The sequence below is a fragment of the Aotus nancymaae genome, unplaced genomic scaffold, assembly GCF_030222135.1.
Source record: "Aotus nancymaae isolate 86718 unplaced genomic scaffold, 86718_ANA_hifiasm-v0.15.2.pri h1tg000022l_1, whole genome shotgun sequence".
Lineage (NCBI taxonomy): Eukaryota > Metazoa > Chordata > Mammalia > Primates > Aotidae > Aotus > Aotus nancymaae.
In genome coordinates, this window is record NW_026988435.1 from 5,471,968 (window position 1) to 5,488,292 (window position 16,325).

Sequence of the window (16,325 nt, forward strand, 5' to 3'; positions counted from 1 at the left end):
AAGCTTGTCCAACCGACATTTCATAGGCTGCATGTTGCTCAGGATGGCATTGAATATGGCCCAACACAAATTCACAAATTTGGAAACTTTCTTAAAACATTAGGAGATGTTTTTGTGATTTCTGTTTTTTTTTTTTAGCTCATCAGCTATCTTTAGTGTTAGTGTATTTTATGTGCGGCCCAAGACAATTCCTCTTTCAATGTGACCCAGGGAAACCAAAACAATCAGAACCTCTGCCCTAAACCTATAAAATAATAAAAATCAAAATAAGAATTTTCTGAACATTTTTTTCGTATATTTTCCAAGGAGTATCCTCTAAAGAACAGAGTGCTTTTTTATTAGCTTCAGAAACAGTAGAAGTGTGTTGCCTATAGAGTTAACACTGGTCCTCCAAGAAGTAGTTGTCAAGATAAAATTAAATGTGCAAGAGATTTTTGGTGGAAAATCCATGACGGAAAAGAAAGGAGAAGAAAGAGAAAGTGAGGAGAACTGTCAAATCAGGATGCAGGTCTGATCCCTGTGAAGTAGAGAAAGATAAAAGTGATGGTGGATGGAGATGGTGTAGAAAGAGTCTTAAACTATTTCATAGTTCTAAGAAAATTTTGACAAGGTCATTGAGGAATCCTGGAGCTGAAATCACTAGTCAGAGAAAGCCCACATTTCATAGAAATAGGCCTGCCTTGGAATTCATCCTGCACACAGTCATTAGCTGGAAGCATGTCAAGGGCAATGTGTCCCCTGAACAGCTATAAATTAAGAATACTGTACAGTTTCTATTTTGGTCACTACCTTAAAGCTGTTCTTCTGTTGCCTTTGGGCAATCACAGTCTCAGATAAAAAACTGACATTATTTAATTTTTAAAAAAATTTTTTCCTCAGCTTTATTGAGGTATAATTGACAAACATTTTATACATTCAAGGTATACAACTTGATGTTTTGATATGCCTATACATTGTAAAATAATTGCCATAATCAAGCTAAGTAAACTGTCCATCACTTCACATAGTTATTATGTTCTTCTGGCATGTTTGTGTTGGGGAGTGAGACACTTCATCTACTATCCTAGGAAGTTTCAGATCTACGGTATGGTATTGTTAACTATATTCACATTGTTGTAGATAGATCTTCAGAATTTATTTATCCAGCGTAATTAGAACTGTGTACCATCTGACCAACATCTCCCCATTTTCTAGTCCCAGGAAATTGCCGTTAAATACTCTTTTAAAAGTTTAAGTGTTTCAGTTTCCATTTTAAATGAGTAAGATCATGTAGCATTTTTTTTAATATATATATTTTATTGCACTTTAGGTTCTGGGGTATATGTGAAGAACATGAAGGATTGTTGCATAGGTACATACATGGCAACGTGGTTTGCTGCCTCCATCACCTTTATCTGGCATTTCTCCCCATGTTATTCCTCCCCAACACCCTACCCCCCACTGTCCCTCCCCTAGTCCCCCACAGCAGACCCCAATGTGTGATGCTTCCCTCCCTGTGTCCTTGTGTTCTCATTGTTCAACACCCTCCTATGAGTGAGAATATGTGGTGTTGATTTTCTGTTCTTGTGTCAGTTTGCTGAGAATGATGGTTTCCAGGTTCATCCATGTCCCTACGAAGGACACAAACTCATCGTTTTTTATGGCTGCATAGTATTCCATGGTGTATATGTGCCATATTTTCCCTGTCCAGTCTATCATCAATGGACATCAATGGGCATTTGCATTAGTTCCAGGTCTTTGCTATTGTAAACAGTGCTGCAATGAACAAACGTGTGCATGTGTCTTTATAATAGGACGATTTATAATCCTTTGGGTATATACACAGTAATGGGATTGCTGGGTCAAATGGAATTTCTATTTCTAGGTCCTTGAGGAATCTCTACACTGTCTTCCACAATGTTTGAACTAATTTACACTCCCATCAACAGTGTAAAAGTGTTCCTATTTCTCCACATCCTTTCCAGCATCTGTTGTCTCCAGATTTTTTAATGATCACCATTCTAACTGGCATGGGATGGTATCTCAATGTGGTTTTGATTTGCATTTCTCTAATGACCAGTGATGATGAGTATTTTTTCATATGTTTGTTGGCCCCATATATGTCTTCTTTTGAAATGTGTCTGTTCATATCCTTCACCCACTTTTGGATGGGCTCGTTTGTTTCTTGTAAATCTGTTTTAGTTCTTTGTAAATTCTGGATATTATTCCTTTGTCAGATGCGTAGATTGCAAAAACTTTTTCCCATTCTGTTGATTGCTGGTTCACTCTAATGATTGTTTCTTTTGTTGTACAGAAGCTCTGGAGTTTAATTAGATCCCATTTGTCTATTTTGGCTTTTGTTGCCAGTGCTTTTGGTGCTTTAGTCATGAAGTCCTTGCCTATGCCTATGTTCTGAATGGTTTTGTCTAGGTTTTCTCTATGACCCTCTTCACAGAACTGGAAAAAACCACCTTAAACTTCATATGGAACCAAAGGAGAGCCAGCATAGCCAGGACAGTCCTAAGCAAAAAGAACAAAGCTGGAGGCATCATGCTACCTGACTTCAAACTATACTACAAGGCTATAGTAATCAAAACAGCATGGCACTGATACCCAAACAGAGATATAGACCAATGGAACAGAACAGAGGCCTCAGAGGCAGCACCACACATCTACAACCATCTAATCTTTGACAAATCTGACAAAAACAAGCAATTGGGAAAGGTTTCCCTGTTTAATAAATGGTGTTGGGAAAACTGGCTAACCATGTGCAGACAGCAGAAACTGGACCCCTTCCTGACACCTTACACTAAAATTAACTCCAGATAGATTAAAGACTTAAACATAAAACCTAACACAGTAAAAACCCTAGAAGGTCATGTAGTATTTTTCTAAGTTTAGCTTGCTTCACTTAGCATACTGTCCCCTAATTTCATCCATGTTGTCTAAAGTTACAGGATTTCCTTCTTTTCATGTGGAATAATATTTTATTTTCTATATTTTCTTTATCCATTCATCTATCAATGGACATTTTAGGTTTTGTAACTTGGTTATTGTGAATAACAGTGCAATGAACATGGGAGTGAAAATACCTCTTAATAAAATTTAAAAAAAAATCTTGCATAGTTTCTCCACTAGAAGTCTAGTTTCCTCATATTTCTGGACCTTTTCTTTTTCTCTCTCCTCTTTCTTTTGCCATTACTTCCCTCTCTTTTCTCTCTCTTCCAGGAACAACAACAAGAACCAAAATTCTACCCAAATGTTTATGCATTAAGAAAAACAACATAGATCTCTCCAGTCTTTGCCTCTAAGCTCAAACCTCTCCTTAAATATCCAAAGACTTAGTTTGAGCACTATAAATAAGAGCTAATACTTAGCTCTTACTGTTTTCTAAATTCTGTTCTAAATGCTATTACATTGATTATGTAATTTAATTCACACCACCCATCTATGATGATGAGGGGACTGTTACTATATTCCATTTTGTAATTGAAGAACATATGGAACATGGAGATTAAGAAACCTATCTAAATAACACAACAAGAAAAGAGTGGCACTAAGATTTGAACCCAGGAAAAATGAAGTTAGTTAACTATCATGCACATTATCACTGTCAGTCATTGAAATACTTTTTAGTTGGACAATTAATTTCAAAAGAAAGGCCATTCTCCTCCCGTAGTGGGACTGGAGTGAAGATAAGAATGGTTCAGTCTTGGTTTTCCAGCTACTTATTTACTCTATCGATTGACACGTGACCTAGGAACAATGATCAATATCACTGTTTTCTTAATAAATAGTCTGTTTTTCATTTCTAAAATATCCTTTCTACATTTTCATCTCATGTATGTTAAGTACTCAAGTTTACACTGTATCATGGTCTTAATTTATAAATTATATTAAGAACTTCATGTGTGAGAAGGACTATTTACCAGAACAGACAAGCTTTCAACCTCCATTACCTTCAGAACTACTGAAGTCAAACAAACCCCTTAGGTTATACTATTACATTGCAATGCTAATTAGTTTGTAATAAAGGTAATAAACTCTCACAAGTGTGCAGTGCATGGAGTCATGTCTCATTGAATCAGTTACACTTTCTGAGCATTGATAACTCAATTCATAATTTCATACTTCAGTTTTAATTTTGTCTATTTTGAAAATGTTTATATATGTTTGTAGTTTTAATAAGAAATTAAAATAGATTTTTTGGTGTTTTATGTAGTATCTGTCATCTACAGCCACCATAGAAATTATGTATGTTCACAGATCTAAAATATAGAACTTAGGACAGAATCATATAAGTAAGAAAGTGATTTATGTATGTTTTTCCTTTTAGAATTTCTGATAACAATGTCTCTAAGAGAAATGAAGTCAAAGACAGATGATGAGTTGACATTTTTAGGATATGTATTTTTGCGATAAAAAATTTTGTACGTGCTTTTTGCAGTTATTTTTTTCATATTTCTTAGTAAAACTATTCAAAATTTGTGCACTAATTTCTGCTTCCATTATTCCTACTTATTTTATCATTAAGTCTGATATTCTGATTTAAATTATAACTAAATCACTGACATTTCTTTAAAGTGATGAGTGATTCCTTATAAGTTTGTCCACTAGTCTATTAGTGATTTTTGCTTTCTTTGTATTTTTTCCTGTTATGACTGAACAATTAGCTATATTCTTAAAATAAATTATTTCTTCAACTTCCATGAGAATTGTTTTCTCCAATTTTCCCTCTACCCTTTTTCTGAGTTTTTTGTTAACCATTTTCTCTTCCAGCTTCTAACTATACATATATCCATCTGAAATGACAGCTCTTACATTGGAATGGTTTTAGTGGTCATCTCTTTTTTTTTATTCTAGCATCTAAGTTCTCTATCATCCACATGTATCTCATCTCTTTTTAGATATCATTATAAGAAACTCAATGTTTTCCAGTCAACATTTTACAAAACATACATACCAAAAATACAAAAGTCATAACTGTGTAATTTGATGAATTTTCATAAGTTAAGCATGAAGGTCTGTGGAGCACACGGATCTATCTATCTAATCTCTATCTATCTATCTATCTATCTATCTATATCATTAGCACTGTAGAAGTCCCTGTTTTGCTCACTATTCGTACCCTTTTCAGAGTAACCATTATCCTGATTTCTAACATGATACAATATTTTTGCCCCTGTTTGTGTTTGATTTAACTAAAATCTTAAAGTATACTCTTATGCAACTATCTCCTTTCACTCACCATTATGTTTATGTCCATTATGTTGTTGAATATAGTTGAGAAGTGTTCATACTTATTGATAATATCACATTGAATGAATATAACAACTTTTGAAGTCTATTTTATGGTGGGTAGATATTTAGATAGTTTCCAGTTTGGGAGAACTATGAACAGTGCTGACATAAACATGTGTGTTGGGTATACAAAAAGACAGAAAAGAAAGAAAAGAAGAAAGAAAAAAATAAATAAAAAATAAAATAAAAATAAAAATGAGAGAGAGAAAGAAAGAGGAAAAGAAAGAGGAAGAGAGAATGGGAATCTTCCTCTATTGCTCAGGCTAGAATGCAGTCTAAAAATGGGTATTAGAAACCTCTTTTATGCCAGTAATTAAGCTTAACAATGGAAACAGGAAGGAATAAGGGAGGAAAATAACAAACAAGCAGCCAACCAATATTTCACTTAAAACTGTGAAATACTATGCAATTGCTGAGGAGTGATTTACTTCCGATTATGTGGTCACTTTTAGAATAGGTGTGATGTAATACTGGGAAAAATGCATATTCTGTGGATTTGGGGTGGAGAGTTCTGTAAATGTTTATTAAGTTTACTTGTTCCAGGTCTATGTTCAAGTCCTGGATATCCTTGTTAATTTTCTGTCTCATTGATCTGTCTAATATTGACAACGGGGTGTTAAAGTCTCCCAATATTATTGTATGGGAGTCTAAGTCTCTTTGTAAGTCATTAAGAACTTGCCTTATGTATCTGAGTGCTCCCGTATTGGGTGCATATATATTTAGGATCATTAGCTCTTCTTGTTGCGTTAATCCTTTTACCATTATGTAATGTCCTTCTTTGTCTCTTTTAATCTTTGTTGGTTTAAAGTCTATTTTATCAGAGATGAGAATTGCAACTCCTGCTTTTTATTTATTTATTTATTTTTTTGCTCTCCATTTGACTGATAAATATTCCTCCATCCCTTCGTTTTGAGTCTTTGTATATCCTTGCATGTGAGATGGGTCTGGATGCAGCATATCAATGGGTTTTGGCTTTTTATCCAATTTGCCTTTCTGTGTCTTTTGATTGGGGCATTTGGTCCATTTAAATTTAGGATTAATATTGATATATGTGAGTTTAATACTGCCATTTAATGCTAGCTGGATGTTTTGCCCATTAGTTGATATAGATTCGTCATTATGGTGATGCTCTTTACGTTTTGGTATGTTTTTGGAATGGCTGATACTGGTTGTTCCTTTCTGTATGTAGTGCTTCTATCAGAAGCTCTTGTAATCTATTGATCTATTGAAAGTCAGCCCTCTACACAAGGGTTGGATTGGGGTTTCGCATGTAGCAGAGCAGCTCCCCCAGAAGCTCTTGTAAAGCAGGCCTGGTGGTGGTGGAATCTCTAAGTACTTGCTTGTTCACAAAAAAAATTATTTTTCCTTCACTTATGAAGCTTAGTTTGGCTGGATATGAAATTCTGGGTTGGAAGTTCTTTTCTTTAAGGATGTTGAATATTGGCCCCCACTCTCTTCTGGCTTGTAGAGTTTCTGCTGAGAGATCTGCTGTGAGTCTGATGGGCTTCCCTTAGTGGGTAACCTGACCTTTCTGTCTGACTGCCCTTAGTATTTTCTCCTTCATTTCAACTCTGGTGAATCTAATGATTATGTGCCTTGGGGTTGGTCTTCTTAAGGAATATCTTTGTGGTGTTCTCTGTATTACCTGGAGTTGAGTATTGTTCTGCCTTGCTAGGTTGGGAAAGTTTTCCTGCATAATATCCTGAAAAATATTTTCCAGATTGGATTCATTCTCTTCATCACATTCAGGTACACCTATCAAATGTAGATTAGGTCTTTTCACAGAGTCCCATATTTCTTGGAGACTTTGCTCATTCCTTTTTACCCTTTTTTCTCTAATCTTGTCTTCTCATTTTATTTCATTAAGTTGGTCTTTGACCTCTGATATCCTTTCTGCTGCTTGATCAATTTGACTGTTAAAACTTGTGCATACTTCATGAAGTTCTCGTATTGTGTTTTTCAGCTCCATTAGTTCACTTATATTCCTCTCTAAATTGTCTATTCTCATTTCTTCAAATCTTTTTTCAAGGTTCTTAGTTTCTTTGCATTGGGTTAGAACATGTTCTTTTAGCTCACAGAAGTTTCTTATTATCCACCTTCTGAAGCCTAACTCTGTCAATTCATCACAGTCATTCTCCTTCAGGCCTTGTTCCCTTGCTGATGCGAAACTGCATTCTGATTTCAGGTGTTTTCAGCCTTTTTGCACTGGTTTCTTCCCATCTTTGTGAATTTATCCACCTGTTGTCTTTGTAATTGCTGACTTTCAGACTGGGTCTCTGAGTGGACGTCCAGCTTGTTGGTAATGAAGTTTTTTCTGTTTCTTAGTTTTCCTTTGGCAGATGCCCCTCCCCGACAAAGCTGGATGTTCCCGGGTTCAGTTGTGCTTGCTGTGAAACTCTCAATCCTCAGTACTTCTGATTTCTGGGTTTTTTTGGTTTTTTTTTTTTGTAGGGGTGGGACCAGTCAAGCCTGATCACCTGGCTCCCTGTCTCAGAGCCTCTTCTTCTTTTTTTTTTTTAGTTGAATGGTCGACTCTCTCCCAGGTGTTCCAGTTGCCCACTGAAAAGGTGCCAGAATCTGTACAATTTCCCCTGCAGCGACCAAACATCTTTAAACAGATGAAATGTTACAGCTAGACGTTAGAAACAAGCATTTTAGAACAGACTTAGGAAATCCCTAAGGCTTTCATAACTTAAGATGACAAGCAGGCTACTTAGGCCCTGGACCAGAGCATAGCAATACATGTGAACAAGAACAAATCTCTATCGAGCGGTATCCTCTGGAAAAGTGTTTTAAACATGGGGATTAGATGCATACTTACTCTCTGTGTATCTGCAGTGGCTTCCTATGCTACACTACAAATTTGCTTTAGTTACCATCTATAAACAAAACACTTTCTTATGTTTCCTTACCTTTTTTTAACTTACCTAAGCCTTCTTAATGCCTCAATGTTACCACACATACTTATTAAAGGAGTAGTGGTCCTCGTTATATTCACATTTGTGTAGACCATTCTCTTCCTAGCATAATCTTTTCTTTCCCTGACTCTCTTCCTAACTTAGGTTTTCTTTTATTCTCAGCTGTTTTTGCTGGTTAGTGTTCTTAAGCTCCTTTGTAAGTGTTGACAATCCCTAGAGTGGTGTCTGTCATTTCAGGGAAGAAACAGCTCTGAACTCAGCCTCTTTCCTCTGCTATATCTTAGCACCTTGGATTTTTATTGTTGAATACACATTAAGGTCTCAGACCTCACATGCTCTATCCCAGGTGCCATTTCTCAACTCTAGAGATATACTTTTATTTCTATTTCAATTTCCATAGCCAATCAAACTCAAAAAGGTTATAACCAAATATTTTTATTCAGTATAAGCTGTCCATTTACCAGCTCTAATAACTAAATATTAAAATTCTAATATATTTAACTCTTCTTCCTGACAAGTCATCCTTCCCAACCCATGACATTTATCAAGTTCATTAAATTCTGCCTCTACAATATTATTCCAATTTTACGCTTTTCTTTCTATCTGCACTTCCACAAGATTTCACTATTACTTTATATCAAATGTTTCTGCCAACAATGTCTTTTTTTTTTTTTTTTTTTTTTGGTATCACATTGTTGTCACAGTCATTTCTATCACATGGAAATGTGTCTATTTTAATTTTAAAAACTTGTAATAAGATAAAATTCAAACAATTTAGCATGCCATGCAATCTTTTTACAATATGGTTTTTGCACTACTCTTTAGGACAGTGCTTCTCTGGGGGAAGGTCGTTTGAATTATTTTATCCATAGTGAGCAACACTTTTTATAAATCCAATAAAAATTATTTGTTAGAATAATTCTCACTGACTAGGAAGTTGTAATAATGTCAAATTTCTACAAAAGTGTCTAAACAGTTCATTACATTTTCTCTACTGTCAGACTATTAATAGCTTGTAATCCATCCAGTATTTTGCTTTTGCTCATAATACCTATGTAAAGTTTGTGGTAATCATGACATTTGAGTAGTTATTGATCTGGTCAGGCTTTCTATTTTTTCTTGGTTCAGTCCTGGTAGGTGTGTATTTCCAGAAATTTATCCATTTACTCTAGGTTATCAAATTTGTTGGCATTCCATTGTTCATGATAGTGTCTTTCGACCCTTTTAATTTTTGTGGTATTTGTAATCTCTCTTCTTTCATTTCATATTTTCTTTATGTCTCCTCTCTTTTTTTAGTCTTGCTAAGCATTTTTTTATTTTGTTTATCTTTTCAAAAGACCAACTATAGTCTCACTGATTGTTATTGACAAAAATTTTTCTATCAATACATATATTTTTAATAGAATACATTTTTACAGCAGTTTTAGGATTATAAAACTTTGTTCCCCTATTATTAACATCTTGCATTAGTGTGGTAAATTAGTCAATTGGCGAGCCAATTCATTGTTGTAGCAAAAGTCCACATTTTTACATTAAATTTCACTCTTCATGTTGTACATTCTATGGGCTTTAATAATTATATAGTTACATATTTACACAACTAAAATTTCATGCAGAGTAATTTCACTGTCAAAAACATGCCCTTTCTCCACCTATTCATCCCTCCCTATCTCCACCCAACCTCCTGGCAATCAGATTTTTTATCCTGTCTTTATAGCCTGCCTTTTTGAGGATGTCAAACTGTTGGAATCATACAGTATGTACACTTTTAAGATTGGCTTCATTCACATATTAACATGTGTTTAAGACTTCCCTATATGTCTCCTTGGTGAAGGTTTTCCTTGTCATGGCTTGATAGCTCATTTCCTTTTATTGCTGAATAATTTCCATTGTATGAATATAATATGGTTTGTTTATTCACCTATTGAAGGGCATCCTGGTTGCTTTCAAGTTTTTGAAATTATAAATACAGCTACCATAAACACTTGAATAAAAGTGTTTGTATGAACATAAATTTACAACTCCTTTTGGTAAATATCAAAGAGTGTGTGATTGCTGGACAATATCTTAAGAGTACGTTTAGCTTGGTAAGAAACTGCCAAACTATCTTCCAAAGTGGCCGCACCATTTTGCTGCCCCACCGCAATAAATGAAAGTTCCTGCTGCTCCAAACCCTTGCCAGAATTTGGTATTGTCAGTGTTTGGGATTTTGATCATTCTAATAGATGTGGTATGTCATTGTTGTCTCGATTTGACATTGCCTCATGACATCGGATGTTGACCATCTTTTCACATGGTTATTTGCTACCTGTGTATCTTCAGGCAAGGTGTCTGCTCAGATCTTTTGCTTAATTTTTAATTGGGTTGTTTGTTTTTGCTTTGTGAAGTTTTAAGAGTTTTGTGTTTATTTTCAACAGCAGCGCTTTGACAGATATGTGTTTTACAAAAATTTTCTACCACTCAGTGATCTTCTTATTCTCTTAAAAGTGACTTTCTCAGAGTAGTTTGTAATTTTGATGAAGTCCAACTTATCATTTTTTTCTTTCTGGATATTGCTTTTGGTGTCATATCTAGAAGTCCTCACTTTATCTAAGGCCTCCTAGATTTTCTCCTACATTATATTCTTGGAATTTAATAGCTTTGTATTTTATAGTTAGGCCTGTAATGCATTTTGAGTTAATTTTTGTGAAATGTCTTTGTCTAGATTCTTATTTTTATTTTTTTGAATGTGAATGTCCAGTTGTTTCAGCAACATTTGTTGAAAACATGATTTTTGTTCCATTGTATTTCCTTTGCTCCTGTCAAAAATCAACTGACTATATTTTTATGGGTCTATTTATGTGCCCTTTATTCTGTTCCATTGAGCTATTTGTCTATTCTTATACCAATCACACTGCCTTGATTACTGTAGCTTTACAGTAAGCCTGAAGTCAGGTAGTATCAATCCTCCAAGTTTGTTACTCTCCTTCAATATTGTGTTGACTATTCTGGGTCTCATGCCTTTCTGTTAACTTTGGAATCAGGTTAACAAAATCCAGAAAATAATTTGCTGGAATGTTGATGGGGATTGTATTCATTGTATAGATCAAGTGGGGAGAACTGACATCTTGACGATACTAATATATGTTTTATTATTGCATCACTTTAAGTGTCAATCTGAAATTTACTCACTTTGCAAAACACTGAGAGGAGCATGGTAAGAATTCTAAAATATAGCCCCCCAGAAATGGATTTATGTTCAGATTCATCATTTACTTTAACAAGTGTGATTGAGCAAATCACTTATCCTCCTTGAATCTCTGTTTCTTTATCTGTAAAATGTCTCTGATAGGTAATAATCAATGCTATTGTTTGTCACTTCTTTTCATGCACATTCATCCTCCAGTACACTTAACTACTTTTTGGTGTTCTTTTTTATTATCTAAAAGAAAGAACATAGCAGAAAGAAAAAAACAGATAACAACAACAACAACAAAAATCCCCTGTCAATCTTTGGTTTATTTTTACCGCATTATAAGCCACTACAGGAATCTAGAAAGGAGAACTTGGAGTGGACCGCACTGCTGAACCAACAACATTAAGAAAAAAAATCAATTCTTCAGTTGAAAGAGTGCACTGGACTCAGTGATACAGTTGAAGTGAAAAGTTAGAAAAACAAAGAGAAAGAAAAGCCCTGGGGAGGAGGAAGCAGATAGATTTAAGATAACCAAAAAGGACAGGCCAGTATTCTTTCTCCCTACCTGCTCCTTAGCAGCTAAAGCTTGGCACCAAAGTCAGACCCATCTAGTCGGACTCCTGTTTAGGACTTGAATCTTAAGGAAGTGACAAAAGTTGCTAGACAGTCTGAATATATTTATGGCACAATTAATAGTTTCAAAGATTCAGTGGCAGAGGCAACTGAAGCAGCAGCTAAAATGGCTGCTTCTCTTGCATAAGCATTTCTGGAATTTTAACGTATTTTTGATTGCGACCTGTTATGAAGCATTGCTATCTAGCCATCCCATATATTTTGTGGGCTTACAGGTATCTTCACAATAAATCAATTTTTTCTTTTAAAAAAAGCCTAAATTGACTCCAGTTGTTTGTAACAAAGAAATCTTACTGTCACAAAAACTGATACCAAGAATGAGACTCAGGACCCAGACTCTTATAGAAATGGAAAAATTATAGGATGTGGTATCTATGTTGACTGAAACTGAAGTCAGCGAAGGTCTCAGTATTCTGTAATAAAGATATCTTGCATGTGAAGGCAAGACCATTAACTAAATTATTCACTGAGGTTTACCTGAAGACAAGACTATGGGACTGTAGTTACACCTGCATAGAAGCATATGCTGTGGTTTGAGTTGTATACTCCAAGAAAAGATATGGTGAAGTCCTTACCCCCCAACTTAGAACGTGAACTTTCCTAGAAATAGGGTTATTGCATATGGAGTTAAGTCAAGATGATGTCATACTGGAGTAGGGTAGACCACTAGTCCAAAATGACTGGTGTCTTCATAAGAAGACAGCTATGTGAAGACAGAGACACATTGAGGGAGAATGCCATGTGACAATAAATGCAGACATGATATCTTTTCAACTGATAGTCAAAAAACACTGAATATTGCCCCCAAACCACCAGAAGTTATAAAGAAGCAATGAAGGTATCCCCTGCATGTTTCAGCAGAAGCATACCCTGCCAAAGTTGACTTTGAATTTCTGGCCTCCAGAACTGTGATACAATAAATGTTGTTTGACATCATTTTGGCTTTGTGATGCTTTGTTATAGCAACCCTAGGAAACTAATACAGAACTTTAAAGAAAAAAGGAGAGACTCAAGAATTGTGGAGCATTGTGATTGCTTTTGATAATCCTTTGACAGATTAAGAATAGTACAAAATCAAGTTTTTAGTTCAAGAAATGTACTTAAAATCTAGGGACTTTTTACGATGTGTTAAAATATTTATTATCACCTACAGATGCAGACAGGTAGCCAAAAACTAAATGCAGTGATTAATCCTATAGGTTGCTAATTAATAGTGATATTTGAATTTGCTGCTGTGTTCTGTCATTTGGTACAACATATGGCATTGCTCTGAAAATAACTGGGATTTTTTTTTTTTTTTTTTTTTTTTGAGACGGAGTCTTGCTCTGTGACCAGGCTGGAGTGCAGTGGCGCAATCCTGGCTCACTGCAACCTCCGCCTCCCGGGTTCAAGCAATTCCTCTGCCTCAGCCTCCTGAGTAGCTGGGACCACAGGTGCGTGCCACCACACCCAGCTAATTTTTGTGTTTTTAGTAGAGACGGGGTTTTACCATATTGGCCAGGATGGTCTCGATCTCTTGATCTCGTGATCCATCCGCCTCGGCCTCCCAAAGTGCTGAGATTACAGGCGTGAGCCACCACACCAGGCAATAACTGGGATTCTAAGAACCGGAAAGAATATGCTTGAACATCTGAATGGCATGAGATATTTTCTAATATTTCTCCAGAAGTCAAAACCGCCCCTTCTATAAAAAGCTGTTCTTCCTTTGTTTTAAAAATTACATCAGAAAAAAAACTATTTAGTCTTGTCCCTTTCCTTCATATCTTGTTGACTTCAGGGCTATAACTAAAATTTGATTCCAGCATAGCTGAAGTGGAATTGGATTCAACAGCAAGACTGCACCAAGGTTAACTGGCTTGTGCACTAAATGCATCTCAGCATTTGATAATATTTTCAAGAAATGTGTAATACGAGAAATAATTTAAAAGGGATCTCCAACAGCATTTGAAAAGCATTTAGTGGCCATTCTCTGTAGCCCTTATGTTAGCATCAGGAGATTCTGAGCTCGTGTTTTCTATATTTCCAATTTCTGAAGAAGGTGCTTACCAACTGAAAGAATAAAAAAAAAGAAGAATTATGGTGATGATAGCATAGATAAAATTCTTAGAACTCCCTCTTTCTACTAAAATAATAAATCAGATTGTATGTCCACATCAATAGGAAAATGAAAGAGATAAGTAGCACCATAGAGACTTGAAAGATGAGTTTATCTTAAGTGTTTTATCCAATTATCTCAATGAGTATTTGAAAAGAAGAGTAAATTTTTTTTTTTTTTTTTTTTTTTTGAGACGGAGTTTCACTCTTGTTGCCCAGGCTGGAGTGCAATGGCATGATCTCGGCTCACTGCAAGCTCCGCCTCCTGGGTTCAGGCAATTCTCCTGCCTCAGCCTCCTGAGTAGCTGGGATTACAGGCATGCACCACCACGCCCAGCTAATTTTTTGTATTTTTAGTAGAGCCAGGGTTTCACCATGTTGACCAGGATGGTCTCGATCTCTTGACCTCGTGATCTACCCGCCTAGAAGAGTAAATTTTTATAAGCTTAATCAGGACATGACTCCAAATTATAATTACTCTCCCAGATAAAGTCCCATTACTAGAGCAATTTAATTTAGCTCAGGAATTCTTTATATTCCTTAGGAAGACCTATAAATGAGAAAGAGTTAAAATCAAATGTTACAAAAGATATATGATTCATGATATCTACATTAGGACATCTACTCTAAAGTGAAGGGTAAGTTACTGCACTCTCACTCTGTACAATTGAAAAAGAAAATATTTGGTGAGTGATTTCACATTTTTCTATTTTCCACCAGTATCAACTACATTGGGTAACCCATTAAGATCTATTTATAGATGACCTAAAAACCTGTCACCTTATTAAATTAAATTAAATTAAAGGTGACAGGTTTTTAGGGCATCTACAAATAGATCTTCCCCTATCCCCAAAGAAAAGATTGCTCTCCAGTTGATACAGATAACTGCACAAATAGCTCTGCCTCTAGACACAATATTCAACAGAAGTCAGTGGTGATCAAAGACTTTTGGTATATCAGATAGTTGCATAATGTCTGTGATGAGGCCATCAAGGTCTCCTAAGATTTTAAAACTAGGCTGTATCCTCCTAAGCGACAAACTATCCTTGGCAAGACAGTGTCTGGTTTGATGGGGGAACTGCAGCAGAGCCTGAGAAACTCTCCACAAAACAAGAGATGACCATTACACTGGAGCTTGCAATCATGAATTAGGCGTCACCATATCCATGAAGACATACATTTTAGTTGTGCAAAATACTACTTCATTATAAAGCAAAAATAGTACATGTGGAACAAGTTGCAGTCTGATGCAGAAAGTACACATGGGTTGCATTAAAATACCAAAGTACATAACCCAGCCACAATTTGAGCTTCCATCAACACAAACCAATGGGCTTATAAAGATTCTCTGTGAAGGCCGGGCGCGGTGGCTCAGGCCTGTAATCCCAGCACTTTGGGAGGCCGAGGCGGGTGGATCACGAGGTCAAACGATCGAGACTATCCTGGTCAACATGGTGAAACCCCGTCTCTACTAAAAATACAAAAAAATTAGCTGGGCATGGTGGTGCGTGCTTGTAATCCCAGCTACTCGGGAGGCTGAGGCAGGAGAATTGCTTGAACCCAGGAGGCGGAGATTGCGGTGAGCCGAGATTGCGGTGAGCTGAGATCGCGTCATTGCACTTCAGCCTGGGTAACAAGAGCGAAACTCCGTCTCAAATAATAATAATAATAAATAAAAAATAATAATAAATAAAGATTCTCTGTGATTATTTGCCCAAAAAAGAAATAAATCAAACCTGATTTTCACATGAATGCATAAAATTCTGGCATCACCCATTCACATGTGGACTGAGACATTACAGCTTCACTAATGACAAAGAAGGTGATTATCGCCATCAGGAAGAACTGCAAGCTAGATACCTGATCATCCACTTCCCTATAACAAGAAATGGCCTCTGGTTATGCTCTACAGTAGCTTACAAGTAATGATTCATACTTTGGCTAAATTTTTAGGATGTTTTTAAATGTTAAAAGATTGTTAACATGGTGGTTTGAAAAAAGAGATTGTAGATTTCTCAAAATGGGTTGGTCCATTTAAAAAATATATATTTAGATCATGTGTGTATGTTCACCAATAAGTTGCATTTTGTCTGAGGATTGTAACGATAAAATATAAAGAAAAACCACTCCTGAATTAGGTTATATCCTTTTTAGCAACAAACTATCCTTGGCAAAACGGTATTTGGTTTGATGAGAAACCCGAGTAGAGCCTGAGCTCTGCTAGT